General features: G+C 40.8%; 1 protein-coding gene across 4 annotated transcripts in view; it reads left to right on the top strand.

Moving 5' to 3' along the window:
• PRKD1 (protein kinase D1) overlaps nucleotides 1–24976 on the top strand; it is a 289590-nt gene that overhangs the window by 183548 nt on the left and 81066 nt on the right. The gene's annotated exons all lie outside the window — the stretch shown is intronic.

Genomic DNA, 24976 nt, shown 5'->3' with positions numbered 1-24976 from the left:
TCTACGAGAGCCATAGCACTTAGGTCCATGTAGTTAGGTTGACGCAGTGTCACTGACAGTGTAGTGTCAGTAGCTACATCAGATTATTTCGGCTGTGAGCCCTGGATAGCTGGAACCCTGCCACCCGAGGCTGAGAGCTGGAGCTGGATGGCAGGGCCCCGGCTACCTGTGCTCCACGATGTCCCACATGACAGTTAAATGAGTGCAAGCGCACCTGATAAGTACACGCACCGCTGACAGAAGGAGCTAATGTAAATGTGCCAAACTGATTAAATTACTGTGGTGGCTGTACGTCAACGTAACTTAAATTGATTTAATTTTATAGTGTGGACTTCCCCTGAGAAGGCTCTTAAGTCTTTTGTGGCCACATGTACCTCTCTTAGCTCCTTGCTCCTGCATGCACCACAACACAAGACTTTTATTCTTCTATTTTCTAATATTTTCTGTCATTTTAAAGAAATATGTAGAAAATGTGTAGCTAAAGGAACGAGCAACATTGCAAACAGGATAGTTCTGATATGGTGGCATTATTGATGTTAACTGGACAATGAGATGGACTGACGTTTAGTGTGCTGCGTCAGCAACATAGGTTATCATTCAATAATACAGATAAATAATATCTTTCTAAAACAACAAGGAGTCCAGTGGCACCTTAAAGACTAACAGATTTATTTGGGCATAAGCTTTCATGGGTAAAAAACCCACTTCTTCAGATGCATGCCCAAATAAAGCTGTTAGTCTTTAAGGTGCCACCAGACTCCTTGTTGTTTTTGTGGATACAGACTAACGCGGCTACCCCCTGATATATAATATCTTTCTGAAATTCTCTCATCCCTCCCACACAAATGTGCTCAGAGCACTGTATAGTAATCTGAAATACATTACAAAAAGACTTGATGAAACTACCGCAATACTGAAAGCTTGGGAAAATAGAAAAGAAAAAGTATTGCATGGAGCAGGGGAAAAGAAAAGGATTTTACTAGAGCTGAGCAAATACTTGATTTGTTGATCAGTTCAGTGAACAAACATATATATATATATATATATATATATATATATATATATATATAAATTCAGTTCATTTAAAACCAAACTGAATTTTTTGTTTTGTTTTTATCACTGAAACAGTTTCATTCAGGTTGAACGAAATGTTTCAAACCTTGTTTTGAAACAGTGTTTCAAAATCATTTCAAAACAAAATGTCAAAATGGTTTATTTGAAAATGTTGAAACAAACTGTTTTGACTTTTTGGAATTTTTTTCTTTATTTTTAATCAGCCAAAACTATTCACTGAATTTAAACCTAATAAGTGAATAGTTTCAGTTGCCCCAAAATCGCATGTTTTGGCAAATGTATTTCTGAACGAAAAATTTCACTTAGTTCTAGATTTTACATATGAGGGCTGATAGTGGTTATGATTAAAAATACCTTAAGTCGGGAGGGGTGAACCCAGAACTACACATATGTGTTGATTCCCTCTGCCCCCAGCATGGATAATAATTAAAGACTGAGGCTTTAGCCCCAGAACACAGGCCTCCAACACTTCAGCGAAAGCACTGAAGATCTCATAACTCTGCTTCCTCTCTATTGAAGATGTGGAAATAGATTTTACAGAATGTGCTCTGAAACTAGGAGGAGGAGTCCTGACAGCTTCTGATATGATTCAGAAATATCTGCTCTAAGGGAGGAATAAAAGGTGGTGGTTTTCTTCCAAGCTCCACCCACAACATAAGCTCTACAATTGTGAGTTGTCAAAATAAGATTTCTCACAATATATTGTGCAGATGTTCAAAATAAATCTGTGCATGCTGTCTGAGATCCACTGGGGTCCTTGAGCTTGGCTCCCCTTGGTGGGGGCCTTGATATGTCCATGGGCTGTACTCTGACTTGAATGAACTTAAAAAAGTGATTTCTCCTAAATGCCACCTATTTGTAACATCACTCACAGTAAATTGTGCAGATCTGTGATTCTCCCTCTCATTTCTCACATGAGGAATTAAATAGTAAGCAATTATGATCATGATCACTGGGCACCTAATTTAACCTATCACAGAGATGAATGGAACAGAACACAACACTCAGAGCTATTGCTCGAGGATCTCTGCAGACTCACATACATATCTCTGCATCTGTTACATTTGGATCACATTTCTGAGGTTTTCTGCACAGCCATAACAGCTAGACTTACTTAATTTTAAATAAAAGAAGAGATTCAGTATAACAAGATTCCCACACAGAGAAGTGATGGCATTCCATACTGCCATGTTACCAGTTCAGTCTGAACCCTGATTCTGCCCAGACCCACTGAGAGGGCATTGCTTTTGAATCCTTCTCACTTTTCTTCTTGCTGGCATAGGAGATGAATGAGGTGTATCAGAGTTGATAAGAATTTTGTCCTAGCCAGGTGGAATATGATGGCTCTGCTGACATCTAGTTGGCACTATCTTATTTACCTAGGATGGAAAATACGGCTTTTATTAAAACTGTTTTTAAGCCACAAAACCACATAAATGTTGTAAGTTTCTATACTTGTTCACAGAAAAGTATATATCGAACAGAAAAGACAATTTGCATGTGTTTAATTGTAATGTGTCTGCTTATAAAGAACTCCAATCATGCCCTTTTTACACTCCTTGGATTAAAAGGGATATTTGACTGATAATGAAAAGCAGAATCTGGATCATACCACCTAGTCAGAATCTGCAGAGTGCACTCTGCCAGTCTGTTGTGAGGAATCGTGCCTGGGTTGACAGACTTCCTAGAGCAGGAGAATCTCATGGTAGCATCTCTGCTTTCCCTTGTTGAGCTGACCAGAGCAGGATTTGGTCCATTACTTTTGTTCAGAAATTGTTTTTATTTCATTGTCAACTTTACATAGAAGATCCATCATGTAAACCCTAAATTTGTGACATTCTATTGGAGTGCAAGACAAATGAAGCTTAAAATATATTTTATATGTGACTTTTTTCTGATACAGGAAAATATATCAAACTGTTTAAAATCTGTGCAGTTACCATAAATGTCATATTTTAATACTTGATGGAGTGTTACACTGCTGCCAATGTTAATTCTGCCCCCCTTTCCAAATAGCTTATTACAATGTTGTGTCCCAAGAGCCCCTGTTGTGCGGATGGAGAAGTTCATCAAATCAAAGAGTTCACAAAATTGAATATCTGACAATTACTGTGAGTAAAATGCATAAGTTGCACTTCTTGTCCTTAAAACCACTCCAAAGCATTTTTCAGTACATAGAAGGCATTGAAGCAGGAAGCTATATTGATTTGTTCTTTATCTACTCCTTTGTTGCTATGTGTTCCCCTCGCCCCTCGTCACGTGAAATGTATAACTGGTCATTCATAATATTTGTATTTTGTAAAATAGATGCCTGTATGTCTGGAGCATCAGGGACTCAACAGTGTTGTTGTTGTTTGTTATGTTTAATGTCTCTTCCATGACTACGAGGGGCTGCCATTGTTGTTACCTTGTGGATGCAGATGTCTTTCTTCCTCTGCACCCAGGTGCATTTTACCCCCTTCTGCTTTGTTCTGTTTCTTTTTCCACAGCAGGAAGAGTGGTTGGGAGTGGGGGAGAGGAGGGAAGGAAGGAAGGTTAGAAGAGGAGTAGGCATTCCACCAGCACCATCAGCCTCATTCTAGTCATAACCCCAAGACTGCAAGTTTAGCTGGCATCACCATTATACACTGGAAAGTGATGCCTGATAGGTTAATGTCAATAGGGAATCACTTAACCTGTCAACTTTGCTTGAACTACTATTGCAAAAATATAGGCAGTGCCAGTTATTCTTGAGTAGATGATTTAGTGTATTGTTTGGTTCTTATGATTATTTCAGCAACAGAGAAGTGTGAAAATAAGCACAAAAATTTGCATATGTAGCTTGTAAGAGGGAAAGTGGAATATTTCTTTACGAAGAGCAGAATTCTCTTGACATTTTTAAACAAGCCTTTTTGAACTCTAATCATTTCTTACTCATGTCAAGCTCTTATGAGTCAGTTTAAAGCCAAAAGAGTAGGTAATTATTGGTAATGTCAATTTGCATTCTGAAACTTTGCAGTACATTTTAGAAAAAAAATGAGATTTTTATTTGTAGGCGAAGTTATTGTATGATGGGGAATTTTCATTGAGGGGAACTCCAAATATGTAACCTTTTTAAAAAACATTTTTTCTTGCATTCTAATTCTGGAAAAGATAACGTGCTACCGTTTTTATTTCATTACTGATTCATGAGTAAAGGCTGCATCAAATATTTGCAATATTTGAAATTTTACAAAAATCCCTCATCTCCAATACCATCTCCCTTCCTTCCACAAGATATTGGTGAAATCAGGGTTTGTTATTTTGGTCTTTATGTGTTTCTATCTGTCTGTCTGACCCTCCATCACGTTTTCTAAATATTTAAAATATAAATAATAATATCTTGCCTTTTCCTTTTCATACCTTAGGAGAATTAACTTGATTAATTCATTAGGGTTTTGTTTGTGTGTGTGTTGTGTGTATCTGTGTTAATAACTTAAATAAGTCATAGGCCTGGTCTACACTTAAAAGTTAGGTTGAGATAGCTATGGCACTCAGGGATGCAAAAGATCCCTGAGCACTGTACCTGTGGTGACCTAACACACACCCCCCACACACACTGTAGACGTAGCTTGGTTGACAGAGGAATGCTTTTGTTGAACTAGGTTCTGTTGCTTGGGGGAATTGGAGTTCTTACAGAGACAAAAAAAACATCTGTCTCTGTAGGAAACGTCTACGCTACAGCACTACAGTGCCATAACTGCTGCACAGTAGCCGTGCCACTGTACCGCCTGTAGTGTAGACATGGCCATAGAGTTTAAGGCCAGAAGGGACCCCAGTACATCTAGTCTGACCTCCTGCACAACATAAGCCACTAAACCCCACCCAGTTACCCCTGTAATGAGCCTAATAACCTGGATTAGACCAAAGTATTACAGCCCTCTGGAGACTAAACTATTATGTGCCGGAGGCAAAGAATGTGAGAGACCGAGGTATACCAATGCCCGAGGCCCCTGCAGTGGTTGAGAACTGATCTGATGAGATATGCCTAGATGTAGAAAACACTTATTGGAGGAAAACTAAATTGGAGTATGGAATTAGGTATTTAGTTTTGATAGTGGTCAGGTCTTATCACTTGCAGAAATGAGCTCTATAGTCTAGTCCAGTGTCCTGTGAAAGTTCTGTCTCCCGCAATCACAATCCTCCCCATTTGGGTCAACTCTTCCACAGTTCTAAGGGAGTATAGATATTCATGGAAGTTCATGATCACTTATAAAGAGGTGTAGATATTGTGAACTTTATTAATTGGGGAGCCAATACAGAGAGAGGATGTATTAGTGTCCTGTGTGCTAAGCAGAAGGGCTACTTTGATTTGTACTAATTTGAGCTTTCTTAGTGTATGTGGTTTGATTCCTAAATCTGAGCTGCAGTTATCAAGTTTAGATATCATGAATGTGTGGATTACAATGTTCTATGTTGACCAAAAGTTTGGGACTTGGAAACCTGGTTCAATGCACAGACTTAATCATTAAAGTTCTTGTTGCCTTAATTCACCTCTATGTAAAATTTCAGATATTTACCATGTTAGTGAAATGTTCTGAGTTCTATAAACATATTGGATAAGAAGTAATCAACTAATTATTCGGTAACTTTGACAAAATAATCCAAGGTAGTGGTAAAGCAGCTGCATCGCTAAGTTACTTTGCACTAAGTTACTTTGAAAAGCAGTTGTTTGCACCAACTTTATAAATGCAAGATGGGCATTTATATTAACACATAAAATAATGAAAAGATTCAGTTTATTGTAGACAAACTGGGGAATCAAAGTTTCAAGTTATATTCAAGGATAAACAGGGGAGAGAAGTAACTAAGTCATAGTTCAATTCCAGCTGGAAAAAAAATGAAAAAGGTCATAAAAGAAAATGTAATTGGTCAGAAAATATTTTTTCCTGGATGGCTGTGCTATGTCTAATTAAGCACACATTTGCAAAATTCTCTCTTGTTATAAATTTTACACTGCTTTATATTAGCACTTGTCCCACTCAAACTGTCACTTATCCATCTAAGTCCTACAGCTACTGTAAGAATTTACTTGCAAAATTTATTGATAACTTACTTTGAGGATATTTTTCTTTCATGTTACTGAAAGAGTTTCTTGTTCTATCCCAAAATAAATACAGTATGTTTGTCAATAATGCACATATATCATCTTATGTAAATAAATATATATTGCACATTATATTATACCTTTCTTTTCATTATTACACTCTAAAATATATTGAGCTACATACCATTGTAAGATTATTGCAACATGAAAATCCTAATTTGCAATGCTTATTGATAAGTCACCTGGGCTTTGCAATACTGCATTAAAAAGCTTTTATCTTTGTCCTGAAAATATGTTTAAATTATAATGTACTGCTGATTCATTATGTCTTTCTGGAAGCAAGGATGACTTGTAACATTGAGGAGAATTCCCTCAGGACTTGCCATATTGCTTACCTTGTCTTTAGGTATGCTTTGATTAGAGTGCTCAGAATCCACCTTATTGGGTGTTATACAGCCTACTACTGTACTCCTGCAAATTAGCCACCATGGCTGCCCATGGAGAATAATGAATTCTATGGCTCTCGGCAGTGTCCTGACATATACTTAGGGCCCTTTGTTTTCAGTTTTTATTTGATTTAATTTTTCCTGGGAATTTATCAGTATTTATTACCACAACAAAAACAGGTGAAAATAAGATTAAAAAACTATTAATAATTTTCTAGGTAAATATCGGGATTTATTTTGGTGGATGGAAAGACAGAGGGGAAAAGTATTCAGTAGATTAATGATTTGAATTTGGTTCATCAGTGTGGTTTGCTGCAGAACTAAACAGAACTCAAAACACAACGCCACCTCTGAGTTTAAGAAAACAATATATCTCTAATCCCCAAATAAAACTTTTTATTTGAATAAACAGCTTACTATTGTAGACTTAGAACTATTAGCCGGTAAATATTTACATTTAATAATTGGGCCACACCATTTGCAGTGTATACAGTCAGTTTCATCCTTTTCTCCTGTTTTTTTCTTTTTTTAAACTTTCGAATACTTCCTTGTGTTCTGAAACATATTCTGATACTGATTTTTGTTTTCTTCCCATTTTAGTGTGTCAAATCTTTAAACCATTATCTGCCAACAGCTTGAAATGTGTATGTGGTGGGTGTGTGATTCATCAGTACGTTCAGATGTGCGTGCACTTCAGAGCTTGCTTGCGTGTTTGTTTGTTTATTGTGTGGATCTTCTAGACTAATTCATAGCCTTACTTCAACAGGCAGCTTTACATATACTCACAGACTAATGTATTATCATAATACATATGTCTCATGCAATAAATTGTATTTTCCTAATAAAACAAGTTATTTTTTATACATTTGAATGATACAAAAATAGGGTGAAAATCAGAAAAAAATGTATAATAACTTTTTTAAAACCTGGGAATTTTTTGGTAAAAATCAGTTTAAACTGAAAATGAATACTGTATTTGGACTACCCCACCAGCGAGGTAGCCATATCAACTCAACAACAGCTATTGGCCATTGAGGGGATTCTTAGTTCCTTGGTCCTTTGCAGTATACTGGTTGTCTTCTATGCCTGGAGACAGCTGTTGGTTAGCGGTGATACACAGGAATTGGAGTAAGTTAGTTGTAGATTGAAGTAGTGTTGGGGAGATTGCTGGTTTCCAGTCTTTTATACAAGGATTTCATGTGCGTGAACAAAGAAGCTGTATTGGAGGTAGACACTTTATTTGTCCTCACCCACGACTGTGTCAAGAACTATCCACCTAAACTCTTTTGGCTAACATAGTCTGATTAACCAGACTGCTTCTCCCCATTAGTAGTTCTTTCAGTTGATCATCATAAGGAGTTTGCTGTGTTATCTGTAGGAAAGATAGACTGCCTCCAGGCAAGTTTTCCTCTGAATGTGTATGAGCCTTGGAATCCTGACAGACTGTCTGTCTCTGGCTGAGTACAGAGATGTCAGTGATTTCCTGGGTTTACTGAAACTTAACTGCATTTCTGTCTCCTCTCCATCCTAACTTCTTTAAATCAGTGAGGTGGTTGTGGGGCCATTGCTAACAGATTTATTGGTGATTCATTTTGTTAAGGAAGGGTGCAGACCATCTTCACACATGTGGAGGATCATTCCCTCCTCACTTCAAAAATGTGCTTGTCTATTATTTCCCTGTCAGTAGTCTTCCATTTTTAGTGCAAGTAGTTAAGAAAGTAGTTGTTTTTTCAGCTTCAGTGTTCCTTGACACCAGTTACATCCAGGATAGATGGTAGTCATTGATTTGTCCTTCTTTTGGAATTGATAAAACATGGTGCTCTGGGGTATGCCGTGGGTTAATAATTTAGCCATCTGGCTTTCTTGGTCATACCAGACCTTAAGATTTTGATACAAAACAGTATGAACTGTTCCTCCCGTTACTAAAGGAAGTTGTAGATGTGTCTAGATCCCACCCCGTAGTGATTGCAGCAGCCATCTCTAGAATAGAGGAGTCAACCAGAAGATGGTGTGGTTGCTTAAAGAGTAAAGTATTTCTGTTGGTGGGAGGTTAATGTTTTGATATTTTGAAAAATATGCATAGTATACTTTTAGTATAATAAGACCTAAATAAGGCTTTTATTTGCCTTATTAATATAGATTTGTTTGAAAAATATTGAGCCTCATTCTGGTAGGTGTCAGCGCTACCCACTTTTGGGGGGTTTCGTTGTCGCACTTCAAGCTGACAGATGCTGGAACTGCCTTATGTTGTAGATTTCATTCTTCTTTAGCTCATTTCCACGCATTAAAAAAAAAAAAAAAAACTTAAAACACTACTTTTCAATTATAACCACTTACAGATCACTTTGTAGATAGAAGAGGATGGAAGGCTATCTTTTTTTATGTTTTAGGAATGAAGTCATAGAATTTTGCAATATTTTGTCTGTTTTTTTATGTTGCTGGATTTTTTAGCTGTACTCTGAAAGTGTATCAAGCAGCATCTGAGTGGTCTGGGGTTAATAGGGTACTCAATAATAAAATTAATCAATTCATATTTTTAAGATTAATGTTTCAGCAAAGTAGACATTTTTAAAGTTACATCAGTGTAACACTGATAACTTTGAACTTTGATTTCTATATGGACAGAGGAAGAACAAGTATATATATATGATATGATTTTGGCAATATATTTTACAGCAGGTTCGGGAAAGGATGGTAGATTTGAAGGGTGAGTTCCATTTCAATTAGTGTTTAAAATAATGTCTGTCTATTTCCAAAGTAGCTGTAATTATCTCCATATTTTTATTTCTGATTATGCAGTAGACAAACTGTCTGCTGCATCCAAGGTTTGCTTAAACCACATCTTATTTTTTGCCAGGATCAAGCACACCATCTTTAATTTTTTCATTTGTTTTTTTTTGCCTTCTGTCTAGTATGATATACATCAGAGTCCCTCTGTTTTGAAGTGTTTTGTGTATGATCATTTTGATCTACTATAATAAATCCCTTTCAGAAATAGCCCAATAGATTATTCAAGTACTGTACTTCAGCAGCCTACTCTTTAATTGACCCTATCTCATTTGAGGGGAAGGCTTTGAAGTCCTGAGCCAAACTTAGAGCTCATGATACATGCTGTCCTCTATTTTTTTTAATGGATATTTCATTACATATTTGCCCTTTAACTATGGCAGTATCGTCAGATTAGCATGTTGAATCCACATCAAGTGCTTATCTTATAATGCAAAAAGAATTCATCGCAGAAAACAAAGGTCCATATGAATACAAACACATTTTTGTGAAATGATAAATGCATTTTCTGTTCCCTCTATTAGAATTTCAAAAGAGATATTTAGCCTCCCCCCCTGCCCTCGCTTTATATAAAACATGGATGTGGATACATTGCATCGTATGTGGCTTCTGTCTTTGTACAGTACTTTGAGGGCTATAACCCACCTCATCAGAGGTCTGTCCTGTAGTAGGTGACTTCTTGGTACCCTTCTGGCTCTGTCAATCTGGACACTCAATAACAGACTTTAAAAGTGGCAATTCTTCAACAACAACAAAACTTCAGAAACAGACTTCAATGAGAAACTGCAGAACTGGAGTTAATTTGCAAACTTGACACCATCAAATTAGGCCTGAATAAAGACTGGGAGTGGCTGGGTCACTACAAAAAATAATTTTCCCTCTGTTGATACTCACTCCTTCTTGTCAACTGTTGAGAATGGGCCACATCTACCATGATTGAATTGGCCTCGTTAGCACTGACCCCTCCCCCCCCACACTCGGTAAGGCAACTCCCATCTTTTCATGTGCTGTGTATTTATACCTGCCAACTGTATTTTCCACTCCCTGCATCTGATGAGGTGGGTTATAGCCCACGAAAGCTTATGCCCAAATAAATGTGTTAGTCTCTAAGGTGCCACAAGGACTCCTTGTTGTTTTTGCTGATACAGACTAACACAGCTACCCCTCTGAAACCAGTCCCTATGTGTATTCCTTCCACTGGGTACACATGCGCACCATGTGCCCGAATCTGGAAGTTCTTCAAAGCTGTGTCTGTTGGAACATACATGCACAGTAGCTCTCCTTGTGCTTCTGATCAAGGTTCTAATTGTCAGTGCACGTCAATGCCTCACCAGTTCCTCCTTACTGCTGCATGGCCTGAGTTGTACTTGTGTTCTTCTTCACTTTGTAGTATAACCTCTATAGAAAGCATTTGTAAATAGTTATATTCTTAGATTAGTAGTTTAAAAGTTAGAATATTTCTTCCTGGTTGGGGAACCCCTCCCCCCCAGCTCTGAGATGACGCCCAGAGTCCCGGGATTCAAGAATTGTGTCTCCTGCCTCAACCCCGTCTCCATCAGTGATGAACATCAATGCTGCTTGTACTGTCTGGATGAGGCGCATATCTCTGAAAAGTGCAATATCTGTTGCTCCTTCCTACATCTATGGAAGCACCTGATGGAGAAGACTTTGAGGCTCCTCTCCTATCCAGACCAGAGAGACCCCACTGTGCATTGGCCTCAACTGCCTAGCTGTACCCCTTCAAGCACCTACCTTAGAGCGGAGCCATCAACATCTGTGCCCAAGGATTCTTCTCCCAGGGCTTTCCATGAGAGTAGAGGGCACTCTCATGAGCACAAGGATAGATATCCATTGAGGATTGTCCATAAAAAACGTGTTTCCTCCCCAATCCGGTCCAGGTTGGGTAAGATGTTACAAGCAGAACCTAAGGACCCGACTCCAGTGAAGTCTCCCACTGCCAAGGAATACATAAAAAGAAAGATCCGCCAGTTCTGTTTGTCACCTTGGTACTGAAGCATAAGGATAGATACTCAACACTTCTGTCTATGAGTGCTAATCCAGACCCATTGTCAGTACCACCTTATTCATCTAAAGACTGTCCGGTTACTGCTGATGCACTGGATCCATCAGAATTAACTGCGGGAACCCCTCAGACACCAGGACATACCAAGACTTATATAACGTTGGAGGATATATTTCTTCCTTATCCGCAGTTTCCATTTCTTTCTGGCCCATCCCTCCTAAGGGATTTCCTTATTCCAGAGGAGGAGCCCACATCACTGTTCCAGGAGCCCTCTGACCTCCAACCATCCAGCAGGAGTGCCCTGGTGATGACTGAGCCACTGCCAACAGAGCAGTTCTCGGACTCAGATGAATCAGAGGAGATCACTGTACCAGAATCTCTGCAGAGGCAATTAAGCCCCATTAGACAGTTGAAGGGTTATGCTTGCCGTTCCGCCACCATACCGATTTCCAGGGGGTTCCCTGCAACCAGACGATCCCTCATTTTGGCCTCATTGGAGTCCATGGGATTCTTATGGCAGGCATCTTGGCCCCTCTCCGAAGTTGTACTGCTCCTTTCCTTCTCATCCACCAGTTCCGTTGGTGTATGAGGAGGAAGAGGTGGATCTCAATCCACAGGTCACACTATCAAAAGGCTACCCTGGCAGATAAGGACTGGCTCTAAGACTGGACTTCCTGTGGAGGAAGGTCTTCTCCTCCACAGGCCTGCAATTTTGTGTCACTAACTACCAAGCATTGTTAGTGAAATATGATTTTAATACCTATTCCAGGCTTGCGGACTTTACAGACAAGCTTCCCACAGAGAACAGGACCCAGTTTCACTCTCTTCTAGATGAGAGGATGCTATTGGCAAAGGCAGCCCTGCAGATGTGGCAGACATGCACTCGATGTGGCAGGTATGGATTCCAGAAATTTGGCCACTGATCTTGTCACGAGGAGGGACTCCTGGCTGCAATCATCAGGGTTTCCTAGGTAGGTCCAAAACACCATCCAGGACCTCCCTTATGGTGAGTCAAATCTCTTTGATGAGAAAACAGATGATTCCCTGATGATACTCATTAAAAGCCTCAAGATTGACTCTGTGTTCCCTGGTGATTTATACTTCGACTCCTCAAGAGGAAACACTAGTGGCAACCCTATAGACTGAGGCCACCCCCTTCTCATGCACCTTTTTACCAGCACAAAGACAAGCCACCGCTCAAACGTCAGAAGATTCAGAGGTCTTGCTTCTCGGCCCTAGCTGCTGCCACAGCCTCTACTCATTCTCAATCACCAATGAAGAGACACTTTTGACATATTGATTGAGACCCCTGTACCACCGCTGATCCCAACCAACTCATCCCGTTACTTTTGGGGCCATCTTGCACTCTTTGCCCACAACTGGAACAAGATCACTATGAACAGTTGGGTTCTGGAGATTATCCACCAGGGACAGTCCATAGAGTTTCTCTCATTTCCACCTCACAAACTCCTTTCCTGATCCCTCTTCGGGGAACACTTTCACAACGTAATTCTTCAACAGAAAGTGGACTGCCTCTTACACCCAGGGGCCATAGAGCATATCTCACCTCATTACTATGGAAGAGAATTTTACTTCTTGAATTTCCTAATTTCCAAAAAAAGATGGAGAGTGAGACTCATCTTGGTCCTTTGGCAATTCAACATCTTTATTTGAAAACTGAAGTTCTGGATGATTATTTTGGCATGTGTATTCCCCTGCCTTCAGGAAGAGTTCACTGCTCTCCACATAAAAGACACATATTTCCATGTGGACATTTGCCAATCACACAGGAAGTTTCTACATTCTGTGGTAGACCAGGAACTCTTCCAGTTTTGAGTCCTCCCCTTTGGGGTGGTTACAGCACCCAGAGTATTTACAAAAATTTTCTCTGAGGTAGTAGCCCAGATGAGATGCCAGGGCTATATGGTATTCCCATACCTGGACAACTGGTTCCTGGTAGGCCGATCTCGTGAAGAGGTCAGGTCAGCAACGAGGATTCTCATACAACTTTTAACAGCCCTAGGTTTTTGCATAAACAAAGAAAAATCTGTTTTGTTACCTACAAGGTCAATCAACTATATAGGGGCAAGGCTGGACTAGATTTATACAAGAGAATTCCTCCTCTCAGAAAGGTTTCATGTACTGATCACCCTGATTTTACACATCACTTGCAGACCATGAACCACAGTGCACAGTACCTTTCATTGTTAGGCCACATGCGCCTACATGTCTCCACTTACAGTGCCTACAGGCTTGGCTCCACTCAATCTATTGACCAAGCAAAGACCATATCAACTCCAGGATGATTGTTCCCACCACTGTTGTCACAATGGGGTACTCTGTTGTGGGACCTCTTTGCATCCCTAATGAATAGAAATCTCCCCCTATATTGATTCAAAGGAGCCATGGGTTGAGACTCCCATGTCAGTGCTCTGCTGATGTCTTGGACAAACATCCTCAGATATGCCTTTCCTTCCCTTCCCCTGCTTCCACAGGTCATAGGGAAGATAAGTCACGACAGAGCCAACATCATTCTCCTTGCTCCCTACTGGCCCAGGCAGTTCTGGTTAATGGAGATTTTAATAATATATGCCCATCCACCAGTCAGGATTCACCCGTTCTCAGATCTCCTAACCCAAGATGGAGGGAAGACGAAGCACCCGAGTTCAGGCTCACTTCATCTCATGGCCTGGGTTTTGGGTGGGTGTTGGAAATAGAATGCTCATGTTTGGCCCCCATTCAGGTGATCCTTAACCACAGTAGAAAAGAGTCTACTAGAACCTGCTATCAAGCCAAATGGAGATGCTTTTCGGCCTGGGCACAACTGTTCCAATATTCTCCAATGGACTGTGAATATAGTAAATCAGAGAGAAACAAGTATAAATGTAATGGAGGCATTGTGTTTAGTGAATTTGTCTACTATATGATTTTAATCCAAATCAGACTGATTATAACAGAGTAAGATATTATAAGCTATTGCTTTACTGTCAGTCATTTGAATTCTTTAATATGACTAGTCAATGTCCATTTTGGATCCATAACTTAAATGAACTTTAATTACAGTATTCACTTTGTTTTCCTGTGCTAAATGATTATCTCTGAAGTGCAATTTTATGATTAGCAGAGATTGAATGTATAAACTAAGCTAGGGCTGATTTTCCCCTTGAGTATAAAACAGGTAAATTCATAATGAAAGGATGTTGTGTTTGGATTTCAAATGAATGCAAAGTCTGTTCTGCTTTATAGGTTGTATTTTTAAAACTGTCTAATCACTCTAAAATTAACAGAAGAATATTAAATTGAACTTCAGAAATACAGAGGTTAAATATGAGTCATATATATTGGCTACTCATTAATATTAATCTTTTTCCTCTCAGAAATTAAAAATGTATGTATATATTGAGCAAATATTTTTGAACTATTTAACCATCTAGATTTTAGTACTTATTCCTCAGTGGCATAAAGCTGTGGCGGATAAATAAGGATATTAATTTCATTATGGAATTTCATAAAGTTCACAGGTGTTTACATAAATGTCCAGAATACATAGGAGACAGAAGTTTTCCCCATCTGAGTTTCCTTATCTCAGTATAAATTATTGGAGATATTCTATCTCCTAGAACTGGAAGGGACCTTGAAAGGTCATTGAGTCCAACCCCCTGCCTTCACTAGCAGGATCAAGTACTGATTTTGCCCCAGATCCCTTAGTGGCTCCCTCAAGGATTGAACTCACAAACCGGGGTTTAGCAGGCCAATGCTCAAACCACTGAGCTATCCCTCCCCCCAAGTATCTAAGTATAGATTTAGTTATATTAAAATGGTACATATTGCTAATAAATGAATTTAAATAGGGACCAGGACAAATTAACTTTAAAGAAACAAAATTGGTATAAATCAATTCTCCTTCTTCCATTCAGAGAATAAAACAGTGGCCCAGTCATTCTGTCAGCTGTGTGCGTTTAATTTCCATGGAAGTCACAATTTCCATTGAATGAGATGATTGGGCCCCAAACATTAAAGTTAAACTTAGTATAAGCCCCCATCCAGCTCAGAAATCCAGGTCAGATCCTCAGCTAGTGTAAACAGAGCTCTGACAATTTATACAAACTGAGGACTTGCCTTCCACTGGTTGTCAAAAAGTCATGTCAGTGAAGAACACAATGTCTCCCTGTGCTTTGCTATAATGAAAGAAAAGTGTAAATTCATTAATCATTATGACTGGATGAATGAATCCTTCCCAAAGTTCTTGTTATAATGTCCATGTTTTAGTATGGCTTAGAATTTCTTAGGGATGCTTGAATAGATGGCAACAAATGAGTTCTGAGTTAAATAATAGCCTATTATGAACGGAATCCTGCAACATTACCAAGCATAGCATTTTCTACTGTGAGCAAGGTTAAGATTTTGTCATGGTTACTTTTAGTAAAAGTCACGGACAAGTTGTGGGCAATAAACAAAAATTCATGGAAGCACGTTGCCTGTCTGTGACTTTTACTAAAATATAAGTGGGGGAGGGGAGGAATGACAGCTGGAGCTCTATGGAGGGGGGGACTGGCAGCCACAACCATTGGAGGGAGCCCAGCCCCGGCACAGCCATGCAGGGGGGCGGAGGGGCACGGCCCAGGAGGTGGCGGGGCTGGCTCTAGCCCTGGCTGCAGCCGCTAACAGCTGAAATCAAAGAAGTCATGGATATCCTGTGAAGTCACGGAATCCATTAAATCTGTGACTAAATTGTATCCTTAACTATGAGTTACTGATTCATATTTTTAAAGGTATTTAGGCATTGAGGCATTCAGCCTAAATATTTTTTTTCTGTTCTGACCACCAGCCAGCTTTTATTTTTACATACAGGCACACAATGAGGAATCTGAAAGTTGAAACTTTGAACGTAAATAATCCATGTTAAGCCTTTGCTACGTGTGTGTGTCTGCAAGTGTATATAAAAATAATTTTAAAAGTTACAAGCAAGTGAAAAATCATTTTTGAACAGTTATTATAATTTAAGGAAGAACCTAATAAAATCCTGCTCCTTTTGGGCTTGTCTTCACTGGAAAATGAGGTCATCATAAACATGATCTTGGATCATGATTAAACCCCTACTGAAACTAGCTTGCAGAATGATAAATGCGTCTTCACTAGAGAATTGGGTGATTAGAAAATACTGCAGGCATGCAGCAAGACCAAGTTCACTGCTGCTTACATTTTTGTTTGTCCTGACTATTTTTATTTGAATTCTGAACACTTAATGTTGCATTAACATAATGTTTTGCATTTAACTTTGTTACAGATAAAATTGTTCTGTTTAATATTCTGCTTGCAGTCTGAATTAACCAACAAATAGAGTAGCCATCACTATGTAAATGGTAGAAAGCTCAATTTTTATGCTGAGTGCATGAGCCATGATGACCTGCCAATTAATCTGCAGGGACCCCAGCTGGATCAATTACAGCTTTAGTAGAAGGGATGTCAATTCTTTCTTTACCACTTGAGTCAGCCTGGAAGAAAGCGAGGATAATACTGACGAACAAAAACAAAATGAGAGGATGACACTGAGCAACCAAAACTATTCATCAGTTTATCCATTGCAGGTGGGACTGAATGCAGCAGTAGCAAAACTGCTTATAGAAAAATTAAATTTCAGATTCACTTCAGTCACAATCTTCAATTTTTTTTTAAATTAGTAGCTAATTTTGGGTATAACTAAAAATGACTTTTTTTCTTTCATTAACTTATCAAACTAAGTAGGCCAACAGCATATTGGGCTGTATTAATAGGAGCATTGCCAGCAGATCGAAGGAAGTGATTATTCCCCTCTATTCAGCACTGGTGAGGCCACATCTGGAGTATTTGTCCAGTTTTGTCCCCCCTCTACAGAAGGAATGTGGACAAATTGGAGAGAGTCCAGCGGAGGGCAATGAAAATTATTAGGTAGCTGGGGCACATGACTTACGAGGAGCAGCTGAGGGAACTGGGGTTATTTAGTCTGCAGAAGAGAAGAGTGAGGGGAGATTTAATAGCAGCCTTCAACTACCTGAATGGGGGTTCCAAAGAGGATGGAGTTCTCAGTGGTGGCAGCTGACAGAACAAAGAGCAATGGTCTCAAGTTCCAGTGCGGGAGGTCTAGACAGGGCCGGCTCTAGGCACCAGCAAAACAAGCTGGTGCTTGGGGCGGCACATTTTTAGGGGCGGCATGGCCGGCGCCAGAATGCCGCCCCTGCCGCCCCTAAAAATGTGCCCCGGCCGCCCTAGCTCACCTCCGCTGCTGCTGCTCGCGCGCCACGGCGCGTGAAACAGCTGATTCGCGCGCCGCTACTCGCCCTCCCTCCCAGGATCTCAAACCTGGGAGGGAGGGGGAGATCCCGAGCGGCCGCAGCGCGCGAAACAGCTGATTCACGCACCACTGCTCCCCCTCCCTCCCAGGCTTCAGAGCCTGGGAGGGAGGGGGAGACTCTGAGTGGCCGCGGCGCACGCGCCGCTTCTCCCCCTCCCTCCCTCCCTCCTAGGCTTGAGAGCCTGGGGGGAGGAGGCAGGGCTGGGGATTTGGGGAAGGGGCGGAGTTGAGGCAGGGGCGGGGGTGGGGTAATTAAAAAACGGGGGGAGGGGCGGCCAAAATTGTTTTAGCTTGGGGCGGCAAAAATCCTAGAGCCAGCCCTGGGTCTAGATTGGATATTAGGAAACACTATTTCACTAGGAGGGTGGTGAAGCACTAGAATGGGTTACTTAGGGAGGTGCTGGAATCTCCATCCTTAGAGGTTTTTAAGGCCCAGCTTGACAAAGCCTTGGCTGGGATGATTTAGTTGGTGTTGGTCCTGCTTTGAGCAGGGGGTTGGACTAGATGACCTCCTGAGTTCTTTTCCAACCCTAATATTCTATGATTCTGTGATAAATAAAAGTTATTGCATTGTTCAAAGTCTGGGTGCTGTGCCTTTTCTGCATTGTATCTGTTGTCTAAAATATCATTCACAAATGAGCCTAGACAATAATTTCTCACTAAGCCCCGCAATTTGGTAGTCCATCCCTGCTCAACAAAGCACTTAAGCATGTGTTTAACTTTAGATACTTGCTCAAGTCCCATTGACTTCAGTTGGACTTAAGGATGTGCTTTAAATTAAGCATGAGCTTATGTATTTTGATGAATAGGGATGGACTTTAGCACATGCTTAAATGCTTTGCTGAACTGGAGCCTAAGTCAATTTTGGTATTCATAATTCTCCATGTAATAAGTAATTTGATTATTAATATGTTAAGAACAATGCTGTTGCATTTCCAACTGCCTATACCACATCTACAGAAATAACCACTGGAATATGGCAACTAGATTATGTAACAGTTTAAGGTCCAAACCCAATAGACAATATAAATTAGTTCTGATTTACTTATTTATTCTGGCTGATGACACAGAAGGCAAATTTACTTTGACCAATGTAATATCTCACTGGCCATCAAACCAGGCATAGATTTAACTGAATGTTTCAGGCAATACAAACATTTAAAGATTATTCCTATTAACACAGAGTCTGTTTCCCTAAAATAGTTGAATTTAGAACCTAAAGTATGCAGTGTGTCTATTTCTAAAATATGACTGCATTATAAAATTAAGAATTTAAGTATTAGTGCCCATGTTTGTAACGCGTACAATAGGTCCAAGAAAAGTGAAAAATTTTACATTTTAAATACATTTTGAAGTCTCGGGGCTTGATCCCACAGTGTATAACTCACACTAAAGTCTATGGGAGTTGCCAGCATGGAATGCATCTCAGGATCAGTTCCTTACTTTGGATGTGTAGATGCCAATTCATGTTCACTCCAAGCCAAAGTAAACTCTTGAAGGAGCCTGCTAAATAATGTAAAATCTATTTTGATTATTTTTGTTTATGGATATCCCAAGGCCAACATTGACTTAACAATGGAATTGACCACTTTATTTTGAAAAACCCTAGAGCAATAACTCCCTGCAGTTGTTTTTCTTAGGTGATCTAAACCTTGGTTAGCTGAAATGCATCTGAATAAATGTATATTGTTTATCTGCAGCCCATGTTAAATAATTCAAAACTATTTTAATTATGAATCAGGATGTCCTAACCTATTGTACTGACTATAGGAAGGATGGAATTATTGCACCTGGAATATTAAATCGTTTTTTACATAGTCTATTAGGAAAATCTGAAATTAGAAACTCCCTACAAAACAAATGGCATGCCATTGATAAAGGTTTTTTGACTGGAGTACATTTCTAGGGTTTGGGGTTGAATAAAGTGGAAAAGGATTTGTTTAATTCCATAATAGTTAGTCATTTGATCCCATTTTTGATTTGATATGATGAAGATCTGTGATACAAATTCCCAAGTCTAAAAACTGGTGTGATTAGACAGAGCTAACACTGTTTCTCTGTAGAAATTCTTAGAAATGTTTTTCCTAAGTGGTGCAACCTCATACAGAGACAGAACTGACTTCACTGCAGCTGGCCTTTATTATAATCAGCTCTATAACTAGTGTAAAACCTCCCCTTGATTGGTATTTCAGTCCTCTCTCCATTAATGTGAAAGGAACAGGAATGGGCCCAGCAGTGATTGGGTCTCAAGATTTTATTTGGATTGAACCATAAAAAATTAGCTTGACATCATGTGATGTATTACTTAGGCCCCAGTTCCTGAAAATATTCCTATTCAGGACAGCATCTAAGCATGTGGTCAATCCTGTTCACATCCATGGAATTTAAGCACATGCTTAAGGGCTGTTCTGAACCAGGGTTGATTTAAGCATATGTTTAAGTTCTGTCCTAAACAGGCTTTAAGGTTTGTCATAGCTTGTCTATCTGTTTTATGTAATGCCCATCCCCATAGTATTTATGAATGCAATATCTGATCAATTAAATTATTCACAGATTAGTGCTGTGGTCAGCACTCACATGCAGCTTTAAAAGACATTTTTGTAGCTTGAATTGTATGATTAAAATATAAATACACCATTTTGTTCACACCTCCAGGGATATATCATCTTTGCTAAGGCCCTGGCTTATCTCCCTGTAGTACTCTTTACAGCCTCTTCCCAATCCTTCAGATTGTCAGTTTCACTCCCACTCTTATAATGAGGCCAAACAAATCTTTGATTCAAATTAAACATCTGAACGCTGATGATCTGGAACCAAAATGTCTTTATATACTGTAGCTGCCTATTCTATAGTTTAAGCCAATCCAAAAATGATTATTCTAACTATCGTAGCTGATCCAACAGTTGGAATTGTTGCACCTTTCCCAAGAGGATTTGAAATTACTAGTGCAGGCCAATTTTTGATCTTTCTGTGAAACTTCCTATTCTTGAGTGATTGCACATCTCCATTGCAATTTAGATGTGTGTGTGTGTGTGTGTGTGTGTGTGCTCCGAGTACAGCCGCCAGACATTTTTCCCTCAGTGATATCCATCGGGTCGGCTCTGGTGCCTGCTGGTGCCGCACGTCCATAGCAATGGTGTATAGGGCATTGGTGTTTCCATGCTCCCTCAGTTCCTTCTTGCCACCCAGGACAGTTGCTGGAACTTCTCTGTCCTTGTTCTTACAAATCTTCTTCAGTGGACTTTGTTGCCTACTTTGTTGTGCATAGTTTTATTCATAGTTAGCTAACTTTTCTTTTGTAGTTGTTAGACTTTCTCTGTTTTAGCAGAGTTTCCTTTGGTACTGGTGCCGAGGCCTGGCGCTCCTGTCACCATCTGAGAACCTTGGCACCGTTCACCATCTCTGGTGCTGAGGAAGAAACAGAAGAAGATGTTCCCCAACTCCTAGAATGGCCAGACATGGAGACTGCAGCAGAGCGCGACCTGCACAGGGTCATTCCACGGCTCCAGCAACTCAGGCAGTGCCATTCACTCCAGCCACATTGGAGGTGCCACTGAGCCTGGCACTGATCAATCTATCAGCACTGGAGGGGCAGCACAGTTCCAGCTCTTCGGCGGTACCATCCACGCTGGAGACTTTTGCTGCAGCTAGAGACCTGCTCCTGCTGTCGGTGCTGGCATTGCCAGTGGTACAAGAGCCAATGGTGTCGGTGTCAGCGGGCAGAAAAGAACATGTGACTACTGGCTATAGCTCGGTACCGAGACCCTCAGTACCGTCTAAGGGGGAGCTGGTCATGATGGCCCAGTCCTGGTCTTCCCTGCCTTGGCACTGGTCACTGGCACAAGTGGGAACTGCTCCTCTCTGTTCTCCAGACAGATTCCTCATCATCAGAATCATATATCTCCTGCAGCAACCGGCCCCGGCATGCAAGTTGGTACTACTCTGCGATGGACCTGGGCCAGGCATTCTGTCAGTTGCTTGGCCTCCTGGACAATGGCAGGTGCCTGTACAGTGGCCCTTCTGGAACCCATTGGCCTTTCCCCCTACACAGGGTTCTCGATCGAGACGCTCCTACTCGGTGGCCTCTGAGGGAAGAGTATTGCCGCCTCTTCGAGCAGAGCCTGATCCAGGCTCCAGTACCGGACTGGTACTGACTACCAGGAGCCAACACCATGTGACCCGGCCGGTGCCGAAGGCAAAGATCAGTACTCCCTGCTGTGCAGGATTCCTCCTCTTCTTCTCCTGACGAGGCCTGTGGCAGGAGCTGACATTGCGCGCTCTCATGACAATAAGGCTCTTCTTAAGAGAGTTGTCCAAAACCTGGGCATCCAGATGGAGGAGGTTAAGGACTCCTCCCACTCTTTGTTGGACATCTTGGCCACAGTGGGCCTGTCAAGAGTGGCCCTTCCCCTCAACAAGGCCATCAGGGACCCAATAAAAGCCCTGTGGCCAACCCCAGCATCCCTACCTCCCACAGCCAAAAGGGCCAAAAAGAAGAACTTTGTCCTGGCTAAGGGATATGAATTTTTACATACTCATCCTCTCCCAGTATCCTTGGTGGTCTCAGCTGCCAGTGAGCGAGAGTGACAGGGGTTACCACGGGTGACTCCTAAGGAAAAAGACTCTAAGAAGCTAGACCTGTTTGGGAGGAAGGACTACTCAACTGGGGGTTTGCAGCTCACTTTTGCGAACTAACAAGCAGGTTATGAGTTTAATATTTGGGACTTGTTAAAGTTTAAGGACTTGATGCCCCAAGAGGCCAGACACAAGTTCTCCTCTTTGGTGGAGGAGGGGAAGTCTGTAGCAAGGGCTTCCCTACAAGGGACCCTGGAAGCTGCGGCTTCAGCAGCCAGGTTCTTGGCCTCCGCAGTGGTTATGCATAGAAGTTCCTGGCTCCAATCCTCAGGCCTCCCACAGGAGGTCCAACAGACTCTCCAGGATCTTCTCTTTAAGGGCACTTTGCTCTTTTCAGAGCTCCATGGCCTCTAGGATTCCAGGGCTACTCTGAAGTCCCTGATCTTATACACCCCGGCATCTATGAGAAAGCATTTTATGCCCCAGCCTTCCTTCTGGTTCTTCCCTCCACTGTCCCAGAAAGACTCACAGAGGAAGAGGAGCAAAGACTTCAGGCAGAGACCTCCACCCCAGTTCTCTCGTCATCAATGCCTGCTTCCCCAAGACATTCCAGGCACTCTAAGCAGGTCTTTTGATGGGATTCATGGGGACAGCGTACCAGCCACAGAGACTTTGGATCCAACCTGCACTTTGTTTGCGGACCACTTGTTCCACTTCCTTCGGTCATGGTCCTGTATTATTACAGACCCTTGGGTACTAAATACAATAGAAGTGGGATATACCCTCCAATTCAATTCTCTTCTGCCCACCTCATTCCCCTCCCTGTCTCTCTTCAGGAACCCTTCTCATGAGCAACTTCTAGCCCAAGTAGGGTGACCAGACAGCAAGTGTGAAAAATCGGGACGGGGGTGGGGGGTAATAGGAGCCTATATAAGAAAAAGACCCAAAAATCGGGATTGTCCCTATAAAATCGGGACATCTGGTCACCCTAAGCCCAAGAGGTGCAGAGCCTTGGAAGAGGTTCCACAGAATTTAAGGAGTTGAGGGTTCTACTCCCATTATTTTCTAATCCTGAAAGCCAAGGGAGGTTTCAGATCTATCCTGGACCTGTGGCAGCTCAACAGTTATCGGCAGCACCATGCGTGTTTACAAAGTGCATGGTGGTCGTAGTGGTCTTCCGAAGGAGGCCAGGGGTTCAGGTTTACCCTTACCTTGACGACTGGCTGGTCAGAGGCTGGACTAGGGCTCAGTTGGAGTCCAGCATACATCTCAACCAGTCAACCTTCAGGCAATCATGATGCTTATAGAGCACCTCAAGGAATTCCTGATTATAATGACACGGAGTTGCCTGAGGCTCTTGGGTCAAATGACCTCATGTACTTATGTAGTTCAGTATGCGAAACTTCGACTCAGACCTCTCCAGGCATGGCTAGCTTTGGTGTACTCACCAAAACCCCATCATCTGAACACGATCCTCATGGTTCCTCCCCCCGGTTCTCATCTCCCTTGGTTGGTGGCTGGACCCGCTGGTGGTTTGCGTGGGCATTCCGTTCTCATGGCCCCATCCATCGGTGTCCCTTGTGACAGACATTCAGCACTGAGCAGGGTGCACACACACCTACATTGGAATGGACACGTGCAACAGGTCTCGAAGAACAACAGTTATGGAAAGGTTAGTAACTGTTTTTGTTTTTTTAGCATTCGACTGGGCAAATGGTAATATGCTTCCTGTTAAGAAATGGTCTGCATCAGTGGCCCTTCTTGATCCACTTTCATTTTCTGTGTTTGATAATGACTTGCAGCTACAATGCTCCCATGCAATGTATCTTAGCTTGTGTCTATCTTCACATAATGATGCAATCTTATAAAATAGTGCTTAGAAAAATTTCTTGAAATTTGGTTGAATCCTTTGCTAATTTATGGCAAAGGTTTAATGCACTGATCATTCTTTATGTCTTTGCTAGAAAACAGATAATACTCATTCTAGATTATGTTGTTTATCACATTGCCTCAGAGAGACTCTTAATAAATCTGGATGAATGGAGCAACTACCTCATACAACCATTATGAAAAAATGGCAAATAATCACACCTTTAAATTTTGATGACAACATTTAAAACAATTTAAAAATTAAAAAAAAATCCTTGGTAAATACATTATGATATACTATAAAAATGAAGGATTATAAAATAATGTAAATGACAGGCTTGGACATGAGTTCAATAGATATTACAAACAAACATTTCATAAATACACAGGTTTTAATAGTTGTCAATATGATAGCTCTGGTAAGAGATCAGTATTCTAAGCAGTACAAAAATTGGAAACGAAAGTATAAAAGTATGCTGCAACTTTAGTGTACAGCTGAAGGACTGGCAAATATACTTGGAAGCACACTTTTAGAATTTTTTCTAACATTCATTTTGGTATGGCTGATAGTTACTAGCATTTTATCCTTGGAATATTTACAAGCAATTGCGAATCCATACTTCTCTTTCTATAAATTAAATTCTGCATGAATAAAGAATAATTCCATATACAATAATGACCACAAGAGAGAAACTCAAAATAACAATGATTATATTTCAATCATATCTGAAAAAAATATCAAATTATCTATTACAATAAAATATCATGTAATGACACAGATTAGTTATGGTATTAATTAGCTTTAT

The sequence above is a fragment of the Terrapene carolina genome, unplaced genomic scaffold (assembly GCF_002925995.2).
Source record: "Terrapene carolina triunguis isolate 2854851 unplaced genomic scaffold, T_m_triunguis-2.0 Scaffold96, whole genome shotgun sequence".
Classification (NCBI taxonomy): Eukaryota; Metazoa; Chordata; order Testudines; family Emydidae; genus Terrapene; species Terrapene triunguis.
The sequence above is the reverse complement of the archived record's forward strand: the minus strand, read 5'-3'. Positions and strand labels throughout refer to the sequence as shown.